The sequence below is a fragment of the Protopterus annectens genome, chromosome 12.part0 (assembly GCF_019279795.1).
Source record: "Protopterus annectens isolate FY-2018-M chromosome 12.part0, PAN1.0, whole genome shotgun sequence".
Taxonomy (NCBI): domain Eukaryota; kingdom Metazoa; phylum Chordata; order Ceratodontiformes; family Protopteridae; genus Protopterus; species Protopterus annectens.
In genome coordinates this window covers 949,362,435-949,389,795 of record NC_056746.1, presented here as the reverse complement: position 1 = coordinate 949,389,795, position 27,361 = coordinate 949,362,435, and the positions used below count along the sequence as shown (strand labels likewise).

The 27,361-nt window shown below is 38.4% G+C and overlaps 1 protein-coding gene across 3 annotated transcripts in view; it reads right to left on the bottom strand.

Annotated features, from left to right (window-relative positions):
* Positions 1–27,361, bottom strand: part of ZNF831 (zinc finger protein 831) — a 1,505,884-nt gene that overhangs the window by 1,133,306 nt on the left and 345,217 nt on the right. Inside the window, exons 1-2 of one of the 3 annotated variants that reach the window (XM_044089984.1) lie at positions 15,964–16,115; positions 15,675–15,870 (exon numbers count right to left, since the gene is read on the bottom strand). The exons of the other annotated variants lie outside the window; for them this stretch is intronic. The gene's annotated coding sequence lies outside the window, so the exon portion shown is untranslated. Of the gene's footprint in view, positions 1–15,674; positions 15,871–15,963; positions 16,116–27,361 lie in introns of those variants that run through there. 3 annotated transcript variants of the gene reach the window in all.

Here is a 27,361-nt window from a genome sequence, read left to right as displayed (position 1 = left end):
AGATTGATTTTGACTTACTCAAGGCATTGGCTAATTATTGATGTTCATGTGTTCCACTCTAGTAGCTACAAATTTTCACGAGTGTTATTAAAGTTTCTTAAATGACTAAAGTTTAGGATTCATAAAACCAGTCAAGCTACATAATTTCCAGTTACACAAAACCTGCTGATCAAAAAGAAGACTCCTAATGAAGTTTTTATGAAGAAGTAATACTGCATTTAGGCAGGCTACATTTAGCTGTAAAGTGGTTTAGTGTAATTGTGATTCAGTCTTTGTGCTCATGCCCCAGCAGCCTGATATTGCATTGGTATACTACTAAATGATTGACCAAAAGGAGACCTTGGCATATGGCCTGATAGTAATATCACCCCCCCCCCCCACCAAAAAAAAAAAAAAAGAGTTGTGATGTCTGCTGCAGCTACATAGCAGCTGTGTTTTCCATGCACTTCATTTACGTATAAAACCACTTGTATTCTGAAATTGTCAGCTTGCAGTGCAACGTCACAGAGCTACTCAGCAAGTTGTATTGGGTTGCCTTAAAGTCTTTTTTTTTTTCTGGCTTGTGCACTGGGCCTCTCTGAGGTACTCAGTATAGGCAGTTTGAACCAAGTTGTCTACCTCATCAAATAAATAAAGACTAAAAGAAATGAAAGTTAATAATGCTTGTTAATGTGTCATCAAGTAAACAACGATGATAAAAAATCATAAACTGTTCATTAATGCATTGTTATTGTTGTCAAAGACTCAGCTAAACAGACATTGTAAATTGTTTAAAAAGCAAGTATACCCTGAAAATGGAGCAGTACTATATCTGTTTAATAGGATAGAAAGAAACTGTATGTTAATCTGTCACAGTTCTGTTTTTATCACAAACAAGGTGCACTTTGTGAGCACACACAGTTCTGCCTTGATGACTACCCATTTGCTTGTTAGTGTTAAATCCAAAAGAAAAAAAAAACTGCTCCAGCTGCAAATATGGCATACAACTGCACCAAATAATAAATGGCAGAGCTACATTGAGATGCATGCCAAGCCAGATTACTGAGTGAGACAAACTTCAACAGAAACATCTCTTCAAAGAGTAGAACAAAAATTAACAAGATGCAAACATTGCTAGAGAATCCTTTGTAAGAGTTGACACTAATATCTGATATCAGAAACTTGTATATACATCAGTCATATGCTTCATATGTGTCAGACAAAGTGAAGTTGCCTGGTTATGTGGTGCATAGTGATGGAGACTTGACTAAGACCCAGTTGTCCAGGTTCATTTAGTAGCCCTCGCACTACAGAAGTAAGACAAGAGACTGAGGAAACCACTGTCTATACTTTGGAGGTAGAGGTAGGGCAACTTGGAGATATACCTCACAACCAACAGACATTAAAAATGGGTACAAAGTTTCTTGAAAATTAGGTGCATCTAGCCAAAAATCTGGGCACATAATTAGCATTAAATTTGGATACTGAATGGGTCTATGTCAGAAGATCGAAAGTTCAAAAGACTAAAAATAGAAATATCTAAAATTCAAAATATCAAAAATATTTTTAATGTAGTGGGCAAGCCCTCTGCACCCCTCATGTGGGGGGCTGTGCCCCCACATGCCCTGCTAATTATATATACCATCTCCAAGATCACACACCACTGGAGAAAGGGCAAATTCCATTTTTGATATTTTGAGTTTTAGATATTTTGATTTTTCAGTCTTTTGAGTTTTTAATCTTGTGAGGGGATCTTACTGAATATAACCCATCTCTTCCCACTTCCAGGGATATTGTGGGATACTACTCAGAACCACAACTATAACAAAGTTAGACAGACAAAATGACCCAAAAATATAAGCATATTATGATTCTTTTATTATGAGATGACAGCACAGCAGAAAAATCTTCCTTCTCTTTATAATTTTACTCAAGATTTTTCTCACTGTTCAAGTGCTCTATGACTTTCTCTGTCTAGCAAATGATCCAAGACTCATTATTTATTATTCATTTATTTATTTAGTGATTGACATTTGGTGACCAGGAAAGTCCGACTGGGTCAGAAACCCATTTTCAGTGGAGGCCTGGGGAGAAAAGCTCCAGCAGTAAAATTAAGACAATAGCTGTAAATATATCATCAAAAATTAATATATCATCAAAAATACATGACATCTTTACATAGTTTTAGAAGCAGTATTATGTAGTAGAAGAATGTGTATAAATACTTTTACATTTGGATAACTGTTACAAAGTATATAACAGCCACTACAATAGACTCATACAAACATTTTATGTATTTGAAGAGGAAGGGTAATAAAAACACTTCAAAGAGTGGGGTGGGTAATAGCGGAAGTAAAAAGTTAAAAGGAGGAGCTTGTTACTAGGAGGTTATGTGTTGTGTTATATTCCGTAGTTTAGAAGTGAAAAGGTAGATAGCTGTTAGTGGATGGTATACTAAAGCTGAAGGATTAGTGGGATGAGCAGAGAGTAATGAAATTTGTAGGATGCAAGAGTGTGGGTGGAAGGATGAAAGGAGAGAGGGAAACAAGATATAGGAGGGTGTGCTTACAGATATTAGGTCGAACACAGGCATCTCCGGGAATTATAGAGGTAGTTTTTTTAGCGTGAGTTTGAATTTCTTGGGCTTGTCTATACTGATGATACATGGCGGGATCGCAATCAAAGTAACCACAACTAGATCTAAAATATTACCTTCCCAAAATGACACTTTTTCCTTCAGTTACTTAAAATCATCACCATTTGCTGTCTTTGTTAAAATCATTGCAAGGTACCCTATAGCATGCATGCAGACAGTGAGTTTTATACCCAATAGAAATTTGAAAAAAATCAGGAAACAGTATCAATAATCATGGGCTATAACCCACTTAGCAATTACTCATTCACACTATTTTCCTGAAAAATGCATTTGTCACTGGAACACAGAAACCCCAAATCTCTTCCCCCGGTTCTGTATACTGCAAACAAAGAATGCCAGAATTGGTACACAGTGACCTCTTTAATTCATTTATACTGAAGGCACATGCAAGTTCACAATGCATAAGAGTAAAACCTATTAGATAAGTGATTAATATCTTTCCAGAACTGTGAAAAAACATTTCTGTCTACAAAACAAAATTCAAATTGATGCACAGCATAGAGGACATACTTACATTAGGTTATCAGAAATTAAATTTTTTAGCTAACTTCAGACTCAGTAACACTCCTACTGCCAGAGGGCTATACTTATGTATACTATACTAGGATATAGATACAGCAGTTTTGTGTTCCTTAGAATAAGGAGAAGAAAGCAATCATCTATGAAATAAAAGCAATAATAACAGATGCTAAGACAGCTTGGAAACATTATAAGAAAGACACTTTACCCTTGTGCTTTGGAATGATAGTACTAAAACAAACATTATTTCAATGTTGACTGCTGAAAGGAGACAAGCAGTATTAAGGGGAGAGTTCAGCTTTTTGAGCATACCAACTATCATTCATATAGTCACATGTGCTTTTTTTTGTTCTTCCACAGATAGCACATACTACCTACCTAGCAGTTACCTAGCAAATGTTATAGTCATTATGGCACAATTGGCAAATGCATGCAGACCTATTAGTAGGTCTCTCTCAGCAGCAGAGTAACCCAACGCTGTGTTTAGTAGATAACCAGTTAAGAAATGTCTTTTGTTTGAACTTCATATGTAACTCCTCCCCCCAAAAAAAAGAGGAAAAAAACTTTAACTTCCTAATTAAGAAAATGCTATGCAGCTTGTTTAAGCATTGATAGGTTTTTCACTCTTATCTAAAATATTTAAAGCAATGAGGAGTAAGATTTCATGAGTGGACTGTTCAAATTTACTTAATGAAATAATGAAGGTGCGCATGCAAGTCAGGCTCCTCTGCCATTCAACCACATTCTTCTTCCAAGAGGCCCACATGAAATCCATTCCTTTCTTTTAAATACATCAAAGTAATCAGATGTAAGTGATCATTATCATAAGTACACATACTGTTATTCATCATCATCAGTGCACAGTAATTCGAAGACAAAAAGCAGTGAAACATTCCATTTATTTAGGGTTTAGACTAGAGTTTAGTACGTGATTCACTCACTCGGTGTAACCAGCTTGCTGTTTTATTTCTTACTACACCCATGCAGTTTCTTTATTCTCAAGCTCTTACTTTTTTCTGCTATTATTTTGCCAGCTAATCCAGTCACATCAGCCAGTGTGATGAGCCAGCTATGATGCAGCACAGTAAAAAATATATATATTGTAAATCAAAAGCTTTATAGTAAATTGCATCTGTTCAGTTGCAAGTTGAACCTCATGAAAGGGGCTGAGTCAAGATTAAAAGTGAAAGAGTACCAACAAAAGTGGTACAGTTAAGAGGTAAGCTTGGAGAAGTAAAGGGACTTCCTCCACAGTTAGCCCATACCATATTCCTCGCCAGGGCCTCACCAGGCAAGGGGCAGGGTTACAAAAACAGAAAAAGGCTAAAACCATCCCTGATGACTGACTGAATGATGTTCCGGCAGCTGCTCTTCGATGACCCTCGCCCCAGTGGTGTGGAATTAAAGGGACAATTGACTAGAAGGGGGCTGATGGTCAACTGAGAGTGGGAGTGAAAATAAAATGCCATTAGTGGCTTGTGAAGGAGTTTTCTGTGTGAAACAAATGAAGAAACATAAATAGGCTTAGAAAAAACGTCTTGATGTGTTAAATACAAGGCTGCAGAGGTAATTACCTAGAAAATGGTTCAACTCTTGGAAAGTTTGGAAGACTTCTAGGAAATGAACTTACTCATATATGGCAAACTTTGCATAATTAAATTAATATCAACAGCTTCAAAACCAACGTTTTTAATTAATATTGATAGCAAAGGGGTAGGAGAGTACTACAGACTTCCTATCAATAGGTCTTAAAATAGCAACACTTTAGGCAGCAAAAATAAGTGGCATTGATGGGAATATAAAATGAAAAAAGGAACACTGGTTCCTCTGCACCCCAGGAATAATGAGAGGGTTGTAAATGTAGTGAGCCAGTACAACATTATGAAGATGAGCAGGAGATTAGGGGGAGCTGAGAGCACAGAGACAGCAAACGTCCACAGAATTAGAAATCAATTAGACCAGCAACTTTAACGGCCAAAGCAGAGCTAGCCATTGTCACTGAGGCATGGGGCAAACAGACATGGCTAGAATAACATTATACAAGAGCCCAACTGCTTAGACAAGAGAGCAGCAAAAAAGAAAAAGTAGGAATCCTTTTTATTTTGGAGGCAGAAGGCAGAATTTACACTGCTGAGGTACAGGCATTCAAGGGTCACCTTGGAAACTGGAAAGCCTATCATAATGAGGAAATGCACAAGACAGAAAGACAAAGAGAATACCTTTTGAAGCCATGTGCAGACTATGCATAGAAAAAAATGTGTTTAACTTTCTCTCATAAAAACTAATGTCTTTCGGCTTTTCCTAGTTAGGGGTCACCACAGCAGGACTCTGCTCTGCTAATGATTGGCAGTGAATATTTACGGTGCCGAGTTACCAGCCCGACCCCCAACCTTCAAAGAAGACACACCCATTCACGCACACACCTACCTGCATGTCTTTAAACGTCACCCATGCCAAGTTAAAAATTCCTGCCTCAGCCCTAGTAGTGAGCATATATGCCACAAACATTCATTAGTAACACTCAATTTATGGTAGTAGACCAGATTTAAAGAATTGTTTTTAAATCCAGTGCTCCCAAATGTAGACCAGGTTTCTAAAAGCAAAGCAAGACAGTATGCTTTGGATCAGAGTGATGGTAGCCAAGCCATCAAACTATCAAATAATTGTTCATATATATTTTAGACAGCCTGACTTCAAGGTGCTGTTGTAACATCTTGTGATAGACCTAGCTTCCAGGCAGCATGATATATAGAAAAACACAGAGAAAATCATAAAAAATGCTTCATCACATGTATCAAGTCTGTCTAATAAATAAACAGCAGATGGAAAGGCCATGTAATTCTGTAAGGATGTCATTAGATGTTTGAGGCAGGAATTTTTAACTTGGCATGGGTGACGTTTAAAGACATGCAGATAGGTGTGTACGTGAATGGGTGTGTCTTCTTTAAAGGTTGGGGGTCGGGCTGGCAACTCGGCACCGTAAATATTCACTGCCAATCATTAGTAGACCAGAGTTCTGCTGTGGTGACCCCTAACTGGGAAAAGCCGAAAGACATTAGTTTTTATGAGAGAAAGTTAAACACGTTTTTTTTCTATGCATAGTCTGCGCATGGCTTCAAAAAGTATTCTCTTTGTCTTTCTGTCTTGTGCATTTCCTCATTTTGATGGGCTTTCCAGTTTCCAAGGTGACCCTTGAATACCTGTACCTCAGCAGTGTAAATTCTGCCTTCTGCCTCCAAAATAAAAAGGATTCCTACTTTTTCTTTTTTGCTGCTCTCTTGTCTAAGCAGTTGGGCTCTTGTATAATGTTATTCTAGCCATGTCTGTTTGCACCATGCCTCAGTGACAATGGCTAGCTCTGCTTTGGCCGTTAAAGTTGCTGGTCCACTGTCATAAATACATTGTGCAGCAAAAGGAACTCCTTAAATGATATAGTGGACCAAAACCCCTAATTCACAAGGATAATAGCAAAAGCTTAAAAAAACCCTGAAGAACACTAGCAGGTCAACTAAAGATGTCCACTGAAGCCATAGATAATTATAAATCCTTCTTTAGCTATGTTAGAAAACTTAGAAATGATACTTTAAATTGCTCTGAACTTATTCAGAATGACATCTCCTATTCTGACACAACAGACATTGCCAATATCCTTGAAAATCAATTTAGTGGCAACTTCACTGCTGAGGCTTTTATCCAAACCCTTGAAATATCTGAGCCCTTTACTTCCCTAGTTATCTCTAATGATTATTTACTGAAAATACTAACCAAGACTAAAAATACTTCCTCCATGGGATATGTCAATATATCTACTTCCTTAACTGAAATGGTTAAACATGCTTGCAGACATACACCCAAAACTGTTTAATCTACATTTAGCTACTGGTATTGAATAGAGCACTGCAGTGGTGATGCCCCTTCATAAGGCTAGCTTTACAACTGATCTGGGTAACTACAGACCTATCAGCCTTAAAACCTCATCTGCAAAGACATGGAATATATTATACATGACCTCATAAACAATAGTATCAAGAATCATATTAGACATGACCTGCAACAGTTTGGCTTTGTGAAAGGTAGATCCTGTCTACTGAATCTGGTAAACTTCTTTGAAAGGCTTACAGAGACTGTAGATGGCGATCATGCAGTCTACATGGCACATCTTGACCTGGCCAAGGTCTTCAACACCCTTTCCCATGCTGCCATCATACAAAAGCAAAATGCTTTAAAAATCAACCCATCTGTGGTAAGATGGATAGCAAAATGAATGAAAGGCAGAACCTACACAGTGCAAGTTGCAGGTGCCTCATCACAATGTATTAAAGTGACTAGCGGTGCCTCTCTAAAAACACAGTGTTCTGACATCTTCTTTTTGATATTTACTTGTCAAATCTAGAAGCAGAGAGCCAAGACAATTGGCTAACAAAGTCTGCAGATGACTGCAACTAGGGATTGCTGTTAAGTCACCTTCTGATACCCAAATGAACACTTCCTAGTAAACTCTTGATGTACTAAAAATGAGTTCAAGCTAAATGCTAAAACATGTAGTACCATTACTTCTGTTAGTTAAATGCTAGAAAGCATAGTACCATTACTTTTAGTAGCTAAATGCTAGAAAGCGTAGTACCATTACTTTTGGTAGCTAAATGCTAGAAAGCGTAGTACCATTACTTTTGGTCGCTAAATGCTAAAAAGCATAGTACCATTACTTTTGGTAGCTAAATGCTAAAAGAAATAGTACCATTACATTTGGTAGCTAAATGCTAAAAGAAATAGTACCATTATATTTGGTTGCTAAATGCTAAAAGGCGTAGTATCATTACGTTTGGTAGCTAAATGCTAAAAGGCATAGTACCATTACTTTTGGTAGCTAAATGCTAAAAGGCGTAGTATCATTATGTTTGGTAGCTAAATGCTAAAAGGCATAGTACCATTACTTTTGGTAGCTAAATGCTAAAAGGAATAGTACCATTACTTTTGGTAGCTAAATGCTAAAAGGCATAGTACCATTACGTTTGGTAGCTAAATGCTAGAAGGCATAGTACCATTATGTTTGGTAGCTAAATGCTAAAAGGCATAGTACCATTACTTTTGGTAGCTAAATGCTAAAAGGCATAGTATCATTACGTTTGGTAGCTAAATTCTAAAAGGCATAGTACCATTACTTTTGGTAGCTAAATGCTAAAAGGCGTAGTATCATTGCGTTTGGTAGCTAAATGCTAAAAGGCATAGTACCATTACTTTTGGTAGCTAAATGCTAAAAGGCGTAGTATCATTATGTTTGGTAGCTAAATGCTAAAAGGCATAGTACCATTACTTTTGGTAGCTAAATGCTAAAAGAAATAGTACCATTACATTTGGTAGCTAAATGCTAAAAGGTGTAGTATCATTACGTTTGGTAGCTAAATGCTAAAAAGCATAGTACCATTACTTTTGGTAGCTAAATGCTAAAAGAAATAGTACCATTACATTTGGTAGCTAAATGCTGAAAGGCGTAGTATCATTACGTTTGGTAGCTAAATGCTAAAAGGCATAGTACCATTACTTTTGGTAGCTAAATGCTAAAAGGTGTAGTATCATTACATTTGGTAGCTAAATGCTAAAAGGTATAGTACCATTACTTTTGGTAGCTAAATGCTAAAAGGTGTAGTATCATTATGTTTGGTAGCTAAATGCTAAAAGGCATAGTACCATTACTTTTGGTAGCTAAATGCTAAAAGGCATAGTACCATTACTTTTGGTAGCTTAATGCTAAAAGGCATAGTATCATTATGTTTGGTAGCTAAATGCTAAAAGGCATAGTACCATTACTTTTGGTAGCTAAATGCTAAAAGGCGTAGTATCATTATGTTTGGTAGCTAAATGTTAAAAGGCATAGTACCATTACTTTTGGTAGCTAAATGCTAAAAGAAATAGTACCATTACGTTTGGTAGCTAAATGCTAAAAGGCGTAGTATCATTACGTTTGGTAGCTAAATGCTAAAAAGCATAGTACCATTACTTTTGGTAGCTAAATGCTAAAAGAAATAGTACCATTACGTTTGGTAGCTAAATGCTAAAAGGCGTAGTATCATTACGTTTGGTAGCTAAATGCTAAAAGGCGTAGTATCATTACATTTGGTAGCTTAATGCTAAAAGGCATAGTACCATTACTTTTGGTAGCTAAATGCTAAAAGGCATAGTACCATTACTTTTGGTAGCTAAATGCTAAAAGGCGTAGTATCATTACATTTGGTAGCTTAATGCTAAAAGGCATAGTACCATTACTTTTGGTAGCTAAATGCTAAAAGGCGTAGTATCATTATGTTTGGTAGCTAAATGCTAAAAGGCATAGTACCATTACTTTTGGTAGCTAAATGCTAAAAGGCGTAGTATCATTATGTTTGGTAGCTAAATGCTAAAAGGCATAGTACCATTACTTTTGGTAGCTAAATGCTAAAAGGCGTAGTATCATTACATTTGGTAGCTTAATGCTAAAAGGCATAGTACCATTACTTTTGGTAGCTAAATGCTAAAAGGCGTAGTATCATTATGTTTGGTAGCTAAATGCTAAAAGGCATAGTACCATTACTTTTGGTAGCTAAATGCTAAAAGGCGTAGTATCATTATGTTTGGTAGCTAAATGCTAAAAGGCATAGTACAATTACTTTTGGTAGCTATATGCTAAAAAAAAAAGTACCATTACGTTTGGTAGCTAAATGCTAAAAGGCATAGCATCATTACGTTTGGTAGCTAAATGCTAAAAGGCATAGTACCATTACTTTTGGTAGTTAAATGCTAAAGGGCATAGTACCATTACTTTTGGTAGTTAAATGCTAAAAGGCATAGTACCGTTACTTTTAGTAGCTAAATGCTAAAAGGCATAGTATCATTATGTTTGGCAGCTAAATGCTAAAAGGCATAGCATCATTACTTTTGGTAGCTAAATGGTAAAAGGCGTAGCATCATTACGTTTGGTAGCTAAATGCTAAAAGGTGTAGTACCATTACGTTTGGTAGCCAAGCTCTCCTCTTATCATACTGCACAGGCAACACATCACTGCAAAATCAAAATGTAATCAAGGATTCAGGAACTTGGGTTGATAACTCCCTCTCTTTTGACCATCGTGGGACAGGACTAAACTCTAATTTCAACATTACTGCTATTTGTCATTTTTAGTTTTCATTTCCCTGTGTAGAATAAAACTTTACTTTTCCTCAGTGTTGCAACTATCCTTGAATGTCTCTTCTTGTTTCCTTCTAAGTGGCAGTGAGACCTTCTTTTTTAATGATTCTTGAGTCAGAACTCTATCCCTGCACTTATTACATCTCTTTCTTTTCTTATGAAATGTAATGCTGCCCTTGGCACCTTCCTTAAGGAGAATTCAACAACACTTACCATATTCAAACTCAGTGAGCAAAATCCATCTCACTGTCAAAACCAAGTTATCTTCTTTCATATCTGCCACATATTAGTTTACCAGACCTTCTCTGTCCTGGAGTAGTTAACTAATCCTTTTCCAGTAGTACCCACTAAACTCTTTAGTCTTTCATCTCCCTCCTACCCTTTCACATTATTACCCTCTATTCCATAATTAAGCATGCTTATATTTGACCCCTCTCCATGTGTCATCTCATTGGATGTAATGTTATGCTGCATGTTATTGTACATTTTGCATGCTTTCAAACCATTGTATTATATTTAGTTGCCTGCACTTAGCTTATTTTTGTTTTGCTGTATGATTAAATTCAATTTATTGCATGCTTTGCATGCTTTCAAACCATTGTATTAAACTCACTCAACTATAATTACCTCTTTTTTATGTTTTCCTGGCTAATCCTGAAATAGATCATCATGGATCAGTGTTTTAACCTGGTTGGTAAACTTAAATAAGTAAATGTAGATCGCAGTTCCTATTCCAGTGCCTCTTGGTTCCACCTGCATGACTTCACCATTGCACTACCGTCTCAGCACAGACACTGGCTAAATGGAATGTTCTTACATGATGACTCTGCAGTATTCACATTGATCCATACAAAGTTTGATGTCTGTGTGTTGTAAATAAATAACCTGCATTGTAATTCAAAGGCAACACACTGCACTAGACTGGGAACCTATGAGCATCTACAGAGTTTGCTGCATGCAGGTTTATTAGTTAGCTTTCTGTAGTGTTTCCATAGTTCACTAGGGCTTGTATAAACCTTTAGAATGGACTTCCTAGGTCCCTTCAGTGTTGTATTGGCAGCTGCAGCTTTGCGTTAAGGATTGTCTCAAAGTATTCTTGGACAGTAGTAACCATGTGTCCTGTAAGACACACAGGGAAAGCTGGACTCAGCCTTGTTAAAGCTGAAGGAATCAACAAATTATCCCCATTGTACTCATGTCCTTTGTGATCTGTTTTGTTTTTGCATTCATTTCTAAACATAACCTGGCCCTTACCTATGATCATTATTCACTTTATGAGCATATTAAAACATTACCTTTGTGTAAGGCTTCCATTTTCACTTACTGTTCCTTTCCTTTTTATAGTCTACAGACGGCCCATTAAAAATATATATATTTTAAAAAACAATTATGCAATTTGATTTTTCATTTCTGTTGAACAAATGTTAAATTACAGTTTAACCTAATGCAGTACATTGTACTTGTGTCTGAAGTTTCTGCTATGAATAAGTGGCTTTAATGTCCCTACACCATTTACTGCCTGCTAGTACCACTGCTCTTCTGTTGCTGTATCGATATATGTTACACTGTACGTTTTGAAGCGCATTATCTTATTATACCATGCTGTACTGCTTTGCATTTTCTCTTTAAAGTGCACATTTCCTAATTCTTTTCTGAAAAATATGTAATAAATCTGCCTATTACAACTGCTCAGTTATGTAACAAATGAAAAAAATTGTAGAAATAAGTTACCTCTGAACAAAAATGTTTATATGTATAGCCCTGTACATGAGAATTAGGCCACTTGGCTTTTCTTGCCTTTAGAAAACTGGGTTTTGATGGAGGAGGTTGTTTGACATTGTAGGAAGATCACTTATTCTTAACTGCAGTTAGAAATTATGTATCACTCAATGACATCTGCTCCACACACATTAACACCTCATACGGAGCTTTTGAATGTTACTTCAAAGCTATTTGACGTCATTTCAGTGAAATGAACATATTTTGCATCTAGGAGAAGCCATTTACTCACAGACCCCCAATTCGAAGAACCTATTGATTTCAGAGTTTACCAAAATATAGCTTGTTACACCTCATATTTGTTTTGTTTCAGGAGAGCAAACATTGCCTTTGCAACCCTCATCCCATTATTGTTATAATCTCAATTCAAGCTGATGCAGTACTGTGGTGTTATGAGAACTGAAAATCATTTACTTTATAATCTAACAAACCATTCTCACCCCCAAGAAAATGCAGCCTGCCTCTGAATTAGAATATAATAGTAGGAAGCATCAGGATAAATGGAAACGTGTCCTCCATCAAAATTTGTCCTTTTATCCTTTTATTCCTTTTGTATTTCATTTCGCTAAGCTGCACATTTGGCGGACTGTGTAATTAAGACGTCTGTTGATCCTTTTCTACGTCCACACATTTCTCATCCTAAGATCTTCTTTTGTTCTTCTCATTTCCTCTCCTACCTCAGTGACCTCGGTGACCATAAAGTTCTTCTCTCACTCTGCTGCCTCATACTGCCTTCTCCCAGAAAGTGGACAGCACAGATATCACCCATCTGAAGCCTGGGGGCTTTGTAACATTAACCCTTAACCTCCCCACATGTGCCTGTAATTAATCCAGGGTCTGACACATAATGGGCATAGCAACTAGAATATGCCATTCGCTTCTGCAGATGATATAACTCCTCAAGACTGCCCTGCCCGCTTTGAAGCCAGGGCTCCTGTTGGGTCTCTGGTCTCCACTGGGGAATTCCATAGTGGAAATAAGTACCTAGGCATATAGTCTGCCCCCTTCTCTAAGGACAGGTAAGCTAGCAAAGCCATGTTACTCTTTCCTTCCCTTCATGCCAGCTTGTACAGTGGTCATCTGAGTTATAGTCAGAGCTTTTTCCCACTATGTCAATAAAGCTAACTTATCTCATCACAAGATCTTAATTCCCTTTAAATCTCATTTAAAAACTCATCGATGAAGTACAAATTGCTGGTATGTTTTTGCTTCTGCAGTATAAGAGTTGGAAAATGAGGTACACGATGATTTACAGCATATAGTTATGATGTGAACATGGTGCAGAAGAGCCCATTTCATCCAAAAAACTAAGAACTCTTACTGTATAATGTGGAATAAAATATATAAAGAAATACTGCTTTACTGAAAGACATTTAAACACCTTAATAAATGTACCTACCAAGGCAATGAATGTTCATGTGTTTGATCTAAAACATATACGGTACAGATTTAATGCAATGTTAGTATTTATTTCATTTTCTAAACTGGATTAGTCCCAATAAACCAAAGGGGCCTTAACAGAGGAGATGTGCTCTAGAATATATAATAAACAATTTAATAGAATAGCTAACCAACCTAAGCAACATATTTTGGTTTGTGGGAGCCTGGAATGAATACAGTAATACTAACCACAGCATCATCTAGAGAACATATTACTAGAAATACAGTGTGAAAGATAGTGAAGCAAATGGATGTATTGATGCAACCATTATGCACAGCCTCACCCATACGTAGATGAAAATCTCATCCTGTTTGGTTTATATACTTACATCTAGATACACAGCTTGACAGCATGAGCACCAGAACTTGTAGAGGGACATAATTTCTAACAGCATGTCTCCAGAAAATGACATGTCACCATTGTGGTGTCCCTTCCCAAAAAATGCTGCAGTGACATGTCAGTACTTTTCAGGTATGGGCTCACTTGGAACTAGTCTAGAACCCAGAGCTGTCAGGTTCATTGATGGGTTTGGACCAGCTGTACTACAGTGACATCCCAGTAGGCCTGATCCTGCTGTGCAGCTCCCCACTTCCTTACCATTATGGCAGAACATGCCTCACTCTGAAATGCTGTTGTTCACACAAGTAGTGTCTATAGGTTAGAGCCGATCATTGAGGTCTAAGAAAATAATGGATTTCTTATGTAAAATCTCTTTTTACTTTCCATGTATTATGCCGACTGTCTCCTTTCTCTTATCAGCCATTACAGTTTGTGAAAAGAAGATAAATGGGAAAATGTGGAAGGAGATACAGAATGGGCTAGAAGCTCCTTCTGTTCTGCTAGGTTGGGGGTACCAGGGAAGTTAGACTCTGAGCAAAAATATAGCAATGTCAGTTTTAACACTCTTAAACAGCTCAGCACTCGCAGTCATTTTAAGTGGAAATTAAAAGATTTGCTTTATACATGCACTGACACTTATACACCTTGAGGCTCCAGTCCTTCCCAAGAAAGGCCCGTAAAAGCCAAGTTTAATGTTTTGCCATTATTATTTCACAGGAACATTCTGGTAGGATTCAAGCCCATCTTCCTCTTCCTTTATCGAGGAACAGATGTAGGATATTTGAATGAAGGCAAACAAAGTGACTACTATCCTGTGAAGCATGCCTGCTGTGTCAGTATTATCAGTTCCAAGGTCAGGGTGCCTTGGAGGTAAGGGAATATTACTCCCCCCTTGCAGTGATCCTCTGGACAAAATCATAATTTGACTAACTGGCTGAAACCCACAAGTTAAACAGGCAATTTTTAGCTGTGTCCAGTTACCCCTGACCTCCATGAATGTGTATTTCATATTTGGGGAACAGTGCAATAGCATCTGGCACTACTTTTCCAGAGATGTATTTATTTCTTAGAAACATCATGTAAGGAGTACTAAACCTTGAAGGATACATCTCTTCTTTGTGGTCATACGAAGAAGGGGTCAGAATAATCGGGTTGTACAGAAAAAAGTTGGAATGAGAAAGAAAGGAATATAAATTCTTTAGCTGTATATGAATTCATACCAATATAACTTCAGTGTATTTGTTGACTCCCCTCCCCTAACCTTTCTTACCAGGCTGAGTAGTGACTGCTGTCTTTCCCAGGAGGAAATCCATTCAGCAAACACTAATCAGATAATTGCCTATTTTGCTGTATACTACTTCTGCCCAATCAGAGTGCTGGACTAGACAAGACTGCTGTTCTGGGTTTGCCCTGCTATATGTCAGATTCGTGCCTGTGCTGTGACAGGGCAGGTTGTACATTTCTTGGTTAAAGTACAGTACAGATTTCGGTTTAAGGTTCTGAGTGTATCAAGCTTTTTTGATCACAACACTTTTCATGAAAGTTCAGACAATTATAAATTCCGTTTGCTGTTAAATGCTTTTGTCTAAAAGGACTGTCATACAAAACACAAACTTTATAATAAACATTGTCATACCTATGCTCATGTTACAACCCTTTGTATATAACACATCAAGCTCAGTGAATGTAAAGAAAGATGACATAATCTATTGAACAAGAAAAATTGCAAATTACACAGGAATGTAAGCAGTTTTCAGCATTTTCTTTGTAGCTTGACACCCCCTACTGTCATGCACATACCTCGGTGGCAGAAGGTGGTCACGCATGCAGTTATTTGGCAAAGCCCAGTATCCAGAACAAGATCAAATCCAGCAAGAGATGAACAAGTGCCTTGAGATCAACGGCAGGAAGCCAGCAGCAACGCACACTACTCAGCTTCTTACTACTGTAGCTTCTTGCCTGCATGCTAACAATTTCCTGTGACAGGAGCGTCAAGCTGCAAAACAAAGCACACACAACCTCTTCAAAGGGGTTCTGTGTATCTTACAAAGACACAGAGAAGTGGTTTCTGTTAAGGAAAATGACTTACCCTTCCTTGATGCAGATGAGTCATACAGGGAAATAATGTGAAGCAAGGGTCCTCACAGCTGAGCATACCTTCTATCACAAATAAATACACTGTAAACCAGAAGTGGCATAATTTGTGAGTATGCTGAAAGCATTTACAACCTAAAAATAATTTCGAAAGAGGAAGCACATTATTTTATGCTCGGTCTGCTACTGGTTTTCTGTTAGAATGACTCATCGATCAGTATGATGCAGGTTCACAACATAAAGCGAAACAGATTAAAATCCAAGATTACACTGCTAAACAAATCTTTAGATGCCTGACTACAAAAGAGATATTTGCAGTAACACAGAGAAAAGTAGTGATGGCAAAAGCTATAGACTCTAAGCATCCATCTAGTCTAATCAGATTTCAAGCTTAGTTGTAGCCGGTACTAATGATGTCCAAAGGCCCTAGAGTGTACTTCCCACACATACATAAACACTTTATCATGCTAAGCAGAGAAGTATACCTGCATTTTGTCATAATTATATTTCAAAACAGTAGTACTTTTAACACTTCTGGTTTAATTCAGCAGCTTGTTTTCAGAGTTCTGCCACCCTTCATTTAAAACAGTTTCCTCACATATCCTGTCAGTTTTCACTGACAGCAACATGAAAGTAAGCAGGTGTTTACATAAATATGGTACTGTGATTCAGATAATTAATATACTTTAGGAATCCAGAGGTCTCTCCTGTCCTTATTCCTGACTCTCTTGGGTGTTTTCAAAATCAGTGCCCAGTACTATGGGTGTGACATAGCTATACTGCATTGTTGTCTACAACAGTGTACTGTAAAATCATCCTTCTGTTGGGGGGAGTCTGAGCCTCACACCCACCAAATATGCAGTGAACTGCAGAATGGCAGTAACTTGGAGAAAGGGGAAATGAGAAGATTCCACAGGAAAAGGGGGTATACATCTTCTGGAAAATGCTGGGATGTAAGTACATTACTTTGGCCAAGGCTTAAAGATCCAAAGAGCTTCCCCTAGGAATGCCCAACGAGCACTTGACCCCAGCAATTCTGATCATTTTTCATGTAAAGTTAAAATGAATGCACATAGCCATGAATGCAATATTTCCTAAAGTACATTTATCTATCTCTCTATCTCTCTCTCTCTCTGTATATATATATATATATATATATATATATATATATATATATATATATATATATATATATACTATACATCCAACAATCTGGCTATTTGTTTGCCTCTCTGTTTAACCAATAGAATGCCCAGCTGAGCAAAGTTCTAATCATCCATGGGGGGGGGATACTGAAACGCAATAGCAATATTACATCAGCACTACTAAAACTGTTCCAGCTGTGCAGGCCAGGGGAATAGCATAATGTTTCTCAATATTTTTGCACTTGGACTCAGTCATCCAACACTTGCAACATTTAAGAGCTTTCTATTCAAACCTGTAGCATCCTAGTATATATCAACAGTTGTACTGTGCTATTTGTTATGGATAACAGTTAGGCATAAGTACATCAATGCCTGAATTAATTGTATCTGAAGGCACTGAAAGTTATTATTGTTGTAGTAGCATTGGTATGTCCCTAATAAACTTTTCTCTTAAATAAACTGTTCCCATTTTGTAGTTGTCCTTGCAGCTTTACAAAACAGAATGTTGTGTGCACATTCTAAGTACCCCTCTCAAAAAATGGTATGTAACCTTATCTGAGGTTCCACAATGGGTAAACATGTCATGGGACTAAATGCTTTAAGATGAGTGTTTGGTAATATTGGATTTCTACACTGATGTAGTTGATAACACTGAATTTATATAATAGTAAAGGCAGCTTACATGCTGTTGCTGAGTACAAGACTGCTATAGTTACAGTCAGTAACTACTGTTGCCTTCTCTGTACAGGAATAATTTATTTTTGCTTGAGTGCATAATGTTTTTCACATTAACTTGGATTTCAGCTTCCTGGAAAAAAGAACATGGCAGCTTTTTAGTGTCTGTAGTTGATTACTGTTTCCCAGAGATATTACAAGCATTGATGATAGCCTTTTTGAATAATAAAGTAAGAGGCTGTGAAGCCCTCCCCCCATATAGGATGTGAGGGAAGGGCTTGTCCCTGCAAAAAATCATTCATTTGCCAATCACCCTTACAATTTTGATTACCCACATAGAAGACAGGGCATTTTAGGCATTAGGACAAATATACTATATTTGTGGAACAGCAATTATAATACCCCTTGATTTTATAAGTCACTCCTCTAACTGTAAAAGCATTACCACAAATAAGCTTGGAACAATGTAGACAAAAACCACGGGTCAGATTCAATAACACCAACACTCTGTCCTAGGCTCTTAGTTGTTTAAATTGTATCTTTCAGACATAAATTTCATCTGAGGTGTTCTACTGTCTATCTGCAGATGACCTGAAATTGGGTAAACTGATTACATGTGTTACAGTTAAGGCATGTCTGCAAAATAACTTGTCTAAATTGACCATTTGGACACAGGAGAATAATATGCTGATAAATACATCAAAAACTAAGCATATGAGACATAAATTGAAAGGTGAATATTTAATACATTACAAAGTGATTCAAACTGTAGACTTTTTTTAAGGATGTCAGTATATGGGTAGATTCAGCTATGAGTTTTTCTAATCATATCAACCAATTGGTTAATGATAGTTCTAGAACTATAGCTTGCGGTAGCGTTGTCGCCTCACAGTAAGACGCTGTCCGGTTCGATTCTCAGCTAGAGACTCTTCTGCGTAGAGACATCTGTGAATGGGCATACCTTTGTTGTAACTCATCACGTAAAAATCAACTACCGATCATTAGCGGACCGGAGTTCCGCTGTGGCGACCCCTAACCGGGAAAAGCCGAAAGACACAACATAGAACTTTAGCTTGTATAAAAAGATATTTAGTCTAGGAAATCAAAAATGATGAAGTCATTGTTTGTTGGTTACATTACACCCAAACTTAAGTATGGAATAACAATATGGAAACCCTATAAGAAAACAAGCATGAATAAACTGGAAAGAGTACAGCAAAAATATACCAAGAACATCCATAGATGTGAAAATTTAAGTTATTATGAAAAACTAAAATATCTGAACTTGTACAGTGTCTCTTATAGATATCTAAGAGGAGATCTTATTCAAGTATATAGGCCATTTAGAGACAACTACCTCTGGGAATGTTTGGGGTTATCAAAAAGTACTAAAGAATCATCAGACAACCTTGGTTGTCTGACAGAATGGCTAATGCACAGAACAGACTGCCAAATTACATTAAAGCAAGTACTAATATTTTTAAGAACAGCCTGGACAATTATGGGAATAAGTGTTTTGGTATATTGGCAAGCTAGAAGGGCTTTTAATGCCCATGCTTGAAATATTTGTATGTATGTAGGTTTGTTTGCAACACTAAGTGTACACTGTTCTGAGTGAACAGACAACACAGACATATATCACACCTTATTCCTCTTAATTTTAGTTTTCTTGCTGATATTCTTGCAGCTTTGAATATTTACAGGGATTCATAAAGGTTACCACTAAGCACGTAAAAATCAACTGCCAATCATTAGCGGACCGGAGTTCCGCTGTGGCGACCCCTAACCGGGAAAAGCCGAAAGACACAACAACAACAGCAACAACAAAGGTTACCACAAAGTGTAGACTACATGTACACTTAGTGTAATCTTCCTGATTGACTAGAAAGCACAAACTATGTGATAAGAATTTTATTGAATGCATATCATGAACGCTTAGTGTACACTTAGTGTAGGCTTTATTGAATCTGGCCCCACATTTTTTCATTCCAAATGCTTTATGCCACCCCCCTTGCTTCCTTACTCCTTCCAAATAATTTTTAAATGACTTGTCTCTCCTATAAACATAAAATGGCTTCTCACCAGTTTTACTTAATACACTGGGGTCTGTATAAAAATACTCCAATTTTTATTAATACATTTAGTAATGGCAAAACTATCCAGTGTAAATGTAGCTATAAGCAACTTCCTGTTGGAACTTCCAGGCTGGTCAGGTACCCTTCCCCTCTCACTATTACCTTGGCTATTAATACTCAAAATAGGCAAAACATTTTTTTCTCTTAATAATCACTTCTTCAAGATTATTTGTGGCAACACTTTTTACAATTAGTGAACTGACATATAAAATTAAGGGGTATTATAATTGTTGTTCCACAAATGTGGTATATTTAGCCCAATGCCTAAAATGCCCTGTCTTCTATGTGGGTAAAACCTCCAGGGGGTTAAGGGATCACACTTATGAACACAGCCTGGCTATTAGAAACAACAAACCTACTAATGCATTGCACAAGCATGTAATGGTATGTGACATTCATTCTTTTGGCTTTTTAGTAACAGAGCAAATTAAGAAAGACATTCAGGGTAGAATAATGGATGAACATCTTGATGCATGTGAGTTGAGATGACAGATCAAATTAAATGCTGCTAGCTACCCTGGCCTTAATGAAACTGTTTTTCTTAATTCAGTTTTAAAATTGAAGCATCATGAGAGTATGTGATTCTCTTGGTTCTTTTGTTTTATCATGTGACCCTTAGGAGGGATATTTAAATATTTATTTTAAACTAATAGTTTAGTTCCGATGAAGTTCCAGTGAATTTTAGGAACGCAAACGTTTAACTTTGGTTAATAATGTTTTATACGTTATTGCTGGCTCCAAGTTCTGCTCTGTGTATCACTGAGGAAGTTTCTTTCATTTATTCATTTATGGATTCATATTTCACACTACAGTGAGGACTTTATAAAGGTTCTGTGGTCTGACTGGCTAGTTGCTTCAAACAAATGAAAGAGTCTAGCTCAGTAGTAAATCTTTACCTACCCTGTTTCCTGTCTTATTTTCTGCAAACTGATAGCAGCATTGGCCACTCCTAGGCCTAAACTTACTTTTCCTAAACTCCAATGCAGTCTTCTTATAACAATCTACTGACTTCCCATATTGGCAGCATTTGAAGCCCACATACTTCCTCCTCCTCCTCCCCCAAAACACTGAAGAATAGTAACAGAGGAAAATCCACAGTGCAAATGGCAGATGCAGAGGCAGAGGTGTATGAAAACATTTAGGGGCTCACTGATACAGTAAATGAACTTTGTTAAATCAAATTAGAAGGGAAGCCACTAGTGGGGGTTGTGGCAATCAAACAGACTAATAAAATCCAGTACTCAGTTAGCTGTTTGAAGGAATATATTTTTTTTATTTGAGAGAAAATTACAGAAGTTGAAAAATCTGAAAATGGACAATGCTTATTTAACTGAATGTTTAAAACTGCACATAATTCCACAGGGCTTGAGAATATATAAGTTTCCAAACCACCTGAATGTCAATGATAGTATGTTTAAGGATTTTATTAGTTTGTTTGAACGTTTTCACTCAGAATGAATAGAGCTCATTATAAAGCCAATATAATTTTGATAGCTGCATTTTGAAAGATACTGAGCGACTCAATAAGGTTATTGTTGATGATCACAGTCAGTCAATAAGCAAAGGCATTAGAGTTTCATACTTCTTACTGTTCAAAAAATGTGTGGTGATGCCAACACTTTTACCTATCTTCATTTTAAGGGATTTAGAGTAATATTTAAAAATTGTCCCTTATTTTAGCTTGACTGCATAACCTGCTTGTGCTGTTACCCTTAGTATATCACACCCCTTTTTACCTAGGCTTAGTCTGTGCTTTACATCTGTTGTATGTCTAGCCTGTACATTGGTCACCCTTCTCATAGTGCACCCTTTTGCCAAGGGCTGAGATTGTCCTTTACAATTGTAGTTAGCCATACACTCTTTTCATAGTTACTCCTTTGCCTAGGCTACAGTCTGTGCCATACTGTGAAGCCTAGCTAGATAGAATTTTGTAGATAATTCTATGTCATTTGTAAATATTAATATAATCCACAGGCTTGGTTTACAAATGTAAAGAGAACTATAGGTTATAATTAAACTATGTGTTGTACTGAGCTTCAAACATGTAACCACGGTACACTCTGCTGGAAGAAAGCTGATTGGTCAAGCATTATATTACTGATCTCAAGCTCGGAGACAGGATGTCTGGGCCAGGATATTATTTCTATTGTCTTGATTTAAGAGATAATTACTAAGGTTTTACATGTATAATGTCTTTTATTGCTGTGGCTTCCTGGCCAGGTGCAAATTACAAAAAAAATGTAAATTTTGAGTTTCTGTTAGCCTGGGAAACAAAATTAGAATGGTTAAGAAGGATGTAATCTGAAATGACTCAGCAGTACTGTGTTATCAATTTAAGACTTTCCCAGAGAGAAAGAGAAAGCATCTTGAATTTTTGTCTGAAGAACATCACTCACCAGCACTTGCCTGCTCTGTAAGTAAGATATTTATTTAGAACAGTGATTTCTCTTAGAGATAGATAGATAGAAATAATCAGATTAGCCTAGCTGTTTTCTATTTTTATGTCAGACTATTCTACATTATTATTTTAAAGCATTTTCCTGTGATCTCTGAACTCTGTAATGTCATTGTGTTGAAGTAATAAGATTTGTCTTGTGTTTTTATTATTTATTATTAAATACTTTTAAACCTTTCAGCTGTGGCTGTTTTGTGTAAAGGTAACCTAAGCTCTTAGAGTACATTGCATGTATTCAGGGATACTGTCCAAGCCACTCCAATAGCTTTAGCCCTGGTTCACACTTAATATTTGGATAATAGTAATACTGCACAGTGAAATTGGTCACCCTTTGGGAAGGGCCTTATTAGTAGCTGATAAGAGTAGTTGGTGGCAGTGATTATTACCTTACAGCGTGGCAGGAGGGGGTAAAGCTGGAGAACCTGTGCCAGCCTTCCCCAGAAGTGTCTGTGTATTTGTATATAAACCAAATCTCAAAGTGTGTGTGTGTGTGTGTGTGTGTGTGTGTGTGTGTGTGTGTGTGTGTGTGTGTGTGTGTGTGTGTGTGTGTGAGAGCTACTAGGGCAGGAACACGAAGCACTGCTTGGACAGAGATTGTACTGGAGGTTTTGGCTTGACTACTCACTGAGATCTGGACCCTATAGCTGTGCCAGTGGGGAGTCTTATTGAGGATCTGGAGAGAAAGGGAGAAACCAGGCCCAGACTGATTGTGATCTCTGTGTGCTCTTAAGGGAAATTGTACTTTACTGTGTGTGTACTTGTTATATTTCCCAATGTGAATGCCCCTCACTGGTGCTAGTGGTGAAGATTGAGGCTCCTTGATTACCGGGCCAGTGCACGGGCCAGTGCACGGGTGCCACATATTAATTGTTTGGCAGTGGTGGGATATCCACATCAAATATTAATTGTTTGATAATGGTGAGTTAGCCACATCACATACTAATTGGCTTGTAGTGGTGTGGATAGTGAATTCCTGTAGCTTGTGTACAGTGATCACTGAAGGTGCTTTTGTACTCTAAATCAGCCACACAGTGAATATTCAGAGCTCAGATCACAATTGTTTTATTTCTTTTGTTAGCTTAGTTAGTCAGGGAGAGCAGGCAAGCATGTCAGCAGAGGAATATGGCAAGCTGACAAGTAGCCAGTTGGTTGAGATGTGCCAGGCTAAGGGACTGGTGCATGGAAACCTGACTAAGGCAGATATGATTGCAGCTTTGGTCACAGCTGCATCAGAAAACAGCAATCAGGAGGACGGTCAGACTGGCTGTGGAGATGTACAACACTCAGAGAATGGACAGCTCAACCTTTCTGCAGAGGACTTAAAAACCCATCTAGAGCTAAAGAGACTTGAGTTGGAGGCCAGGCATTTGGAAATGGAAGCTGTGGAGAAGGAGAGGCAGAGGCAGCATGAAAAGGAGATGCTGACTCTTTGCCAGAGTCATGGAGGTAATGGGGAAGGGAGTAACCAGACCCCAGAAGCACAAAAGGTCAGTAAATTTCTTCCACAGTTTACAGAGGGGGATAATTTTGATAGTTTCATTCATATGTTTGAGAGGGTATGTAAACAGTATAATGTTGACCAAAGACTCTGGGTATGGTTCCTGACCCTCTTACTCCATGGAAAAGATGTAAATGTACTTTCCAAATTATCTGACATTGACTGTTTTAACTATAATGCTGTAAAGAATTGTTTGTTAGAATTTTTTAAGCTACCACCTGAAACTTATAAGAAAAGGTTTTGTGAGCATAGACGCAAGGCAGATGAAAGTGTGTATGAATATGTTGCTGAACTGAGCACTTATTTTCATAGGTGGGTGAGTGGGTGTCAGGTCACCACTTTTGAAGGGCTAGCAGACCTTTGAGTGAGGGAACAAGCCCTACACACTTTGCCTGAGGACATGAGGATCTGGTTAGCCAATAGACAATGTGCTACTTCAGATGAGTTGGGGAAGAAGGGAGACGTATACCTAGCAAGCAGGGCATCACTGCACAGGAAAGGGACACCCCGTGCTGCTCATGGGTCTAAAGGAACCCATGGTGGGCAGCCCAAACTGCCCCAACAGAATCTGTCAGTAGCACAGTACACAGTAAACAAAGTTTTTTAAAAAAACTTCTTGGATCAAAAACTTTTATTCATAGACTTAATGTAACTCTACAAGTATTTACTCAAGATGTTCTTCGTCTCCCATTGCTGCAGTCCTGACATAAGGGTATTCCGCTGCCCACCATCGGCCCGAATACCAAAGGGCTAGAACCGGCGTCGGTCATCGGCGCTCGAGACTGACATCAGTACGTGCCAGTACAAATGCGCATGACCGACGCCATAACCTCAGTCTTTCTTGCCGCATGGTCCCTAAGCAGAAGCAGCATTTGCAAGTGCCGTTCGGCATTCTGGAATTGTCGGTTTTCGAGTTTCAGACCGGAGACCAAGTTGGGCTAAGTACCCCTTTGGGGACATTTTTGTCTTTTTCTTGCCTCAGTATTGACGGATGTCAGAAAAAGTTAATAACTGTATTTCTTGTGGGAAACAGATTCCTCATAGGGATTACCATTCACTCTGCATTCCTTGTTTAGGGCCTGAGCACGACGTTGTTGGGTGTCGCTTTTGTGCTACTTTTAACAAACGTACTATTAAACGTCGGTTAGACTGTGCTAGGCTAGTGTTTGGTAAACGTTGTAATTATAACATGCCGTCGGATTCTCCGACGACTGGTTCTTCTAAGAAACGCAAAGAAAAGTCTTTGCGGTCCAAACAGGATGAGGCGGCCACTCCGGACGCCGGTTCTGTAGTACCACTGGCTACTTCAGCGGCTCCTTCTGAAAGTTTACCTGAGTCTCAAGGGGAGCCTTTGTTACTGCAGGAAGTGGCTTCTCCTGTGTTAGGCCAGGCTGAGGGTGCTTCTCTGATGTCAGTGGTTCCCTCCCCTCATAGGGTAGTTAGGCCTCCTTCTCATAGCAAAGCCCATTCTAAGTCTAAGTCTGCCCCTGTTGGTGCGTGTCCCCAGGGTCCTGCTCCTAGGAAGCACATGTTAAAGATGGCTGAAGATTTGATTACTTTAATTAGGGGTTCTATGCCCCCCCCCCCTGCGAAGAGACCCAGGGTAGAGCCAGAGTTGGAGGGTTTGGTTCAGTCTTCCAATGAGTCAGATTCCTCTGTAGAAGAACTTCAGGATTTCCCTCCCTATTCTGATTCGGAGGCTGAGGACTCTACTCCCTCTGCGTCCCCTCCAGAAGATTTTTCTTTCTCTGAGACTTTGCATTCCATGAGGGAACATTTCAAATGGGAGGGCCAGGATTATTCTGATTCCGTAAAAGACTGAGAGAATTCTTGTTTTGCCTCAGCATAGGCCCTTGGCTATTCCCCCTGTACTGGATGTTGTTCAGGATGTGTTTTCTGAGGCTGCCCTTAACCCAGATTCTCTGCCTCCTGCCCGGTTAAACCAGACAGATACTACAGGGTTCGGAAGCTCACAAGTACTTATATAAGAGTCCTAGGGCTGATCCAGAAACTATTACTCAAGGCCCCAAAGGGGTTTGGGCTTCTGTGGTTAAGAATCCAGTTCCTCTGGACAAGGATGCTAGGGCCCTGGATAGGTGGGGTAAAAAACTGTATACCTCTTCTACTTTGGCTATGAGAGCTTTAAATTGTCAGTTTCATATGCTTCGGTATCAAAATTATTTGCTGGGCCAATTGAAATGTAAAGTAGATGCTTTAGCTGAAGGTATTGAATGTAAGGAGCTTCAGGATTTAGTGCATGCTTCAGACCAAGTTGGTAAGCATTCTTTGCAGTGTGGTTTTGATGCTTTACAGGCTTCTTCCAGGGTGGCTGCTACTAGTTCAGTCATTCATAGGCATGCTTGGCTTAAAGATCAGACCTTGTCAGAGCATGTTAAGGCTCGAATTATGGATGCTCCTCTACAATCTGATGTTCTTTTGGTCCTCCAGTAGAGTCAGTTTTGAAAAAATGGAGGAAAAAGCTAAGTCTATGCAGACAGTTAAGGATTTTTTACAGGTTCAGCCCCCTAAGTTCAGTAGGAATTGGCCTGCTAAGGGTTGGTCTTTCCCCTCTTCGGATTATCAGTCTAGGGGCAGGTCGAGGCGAGGTAGGGGTAGGGCTTCCTCTCAGGGCCCTGTTACTTCTAGGTCTTTGAGTTCTTCTACCCCTTCTGCTGGGGAGGGCAGGGGTCAGTCCTTTCGGAAACGGACCCAATGACCCGTGTCTTCAGCTGCCGGACTCTGCCTTTTTCAAAAGGAATTGGCATTTGGTTACCCAAGACAAATGGGTATTGGACATAATAAATCGAGGCTACAAATTTTATTTTCACACATTCCCTCCTTTCAAAGGTATGCCGGATGTGCCTCGTCAGCAAAAACTGGAAGCGCAGACTCAAATTTCTTCTCTGCTTCAGTTGGAAGCAATACAGGAAGTACCTTCTGCAGAAAGAGGCACAGGGTTTTATTCCCGTCTTTTCTTAGTGCCAAAGAAAGGAAATACTTGGAGACCAGTTCTGGACTTGTCCATTCTAAATACCTTTCTGGAAATTCCAAAATTCAAGATGTTAACACTGCAACAGCTGTTACCTATGCTGGGCAAAGATCACTGGATGGTGACTCTGGATCTCAAAGAGGCCTATCTTCACATTCCTATCAGGCCCAGTTGCAGGAAATTCCTGAGGTTTCGGAATGGGAATTTGCATTATCAGTTCTCTGCATTGCCCTTTGGCTTGTCTACTGCCAGGGTATTCACGAAAGTCCTGGCTCCAGTAATAGCTTTTCTCAGGCTAGCAGGAATTCAAATTTATCCTTATCTGGACGACTGTTTGATTCTGGCTCAAGGCAAGCACGAACTTCTTCAACATCTGCAGTATGTAATGACAGTTTTCAGATGCCTAGGGTATTCTGTGAACGAAATAAAGTCCAGTCTAGTACCCTCACAAGAGATGTGTTTTCTGGGTGTGAAACTGAATACAGCTGCTCAGATG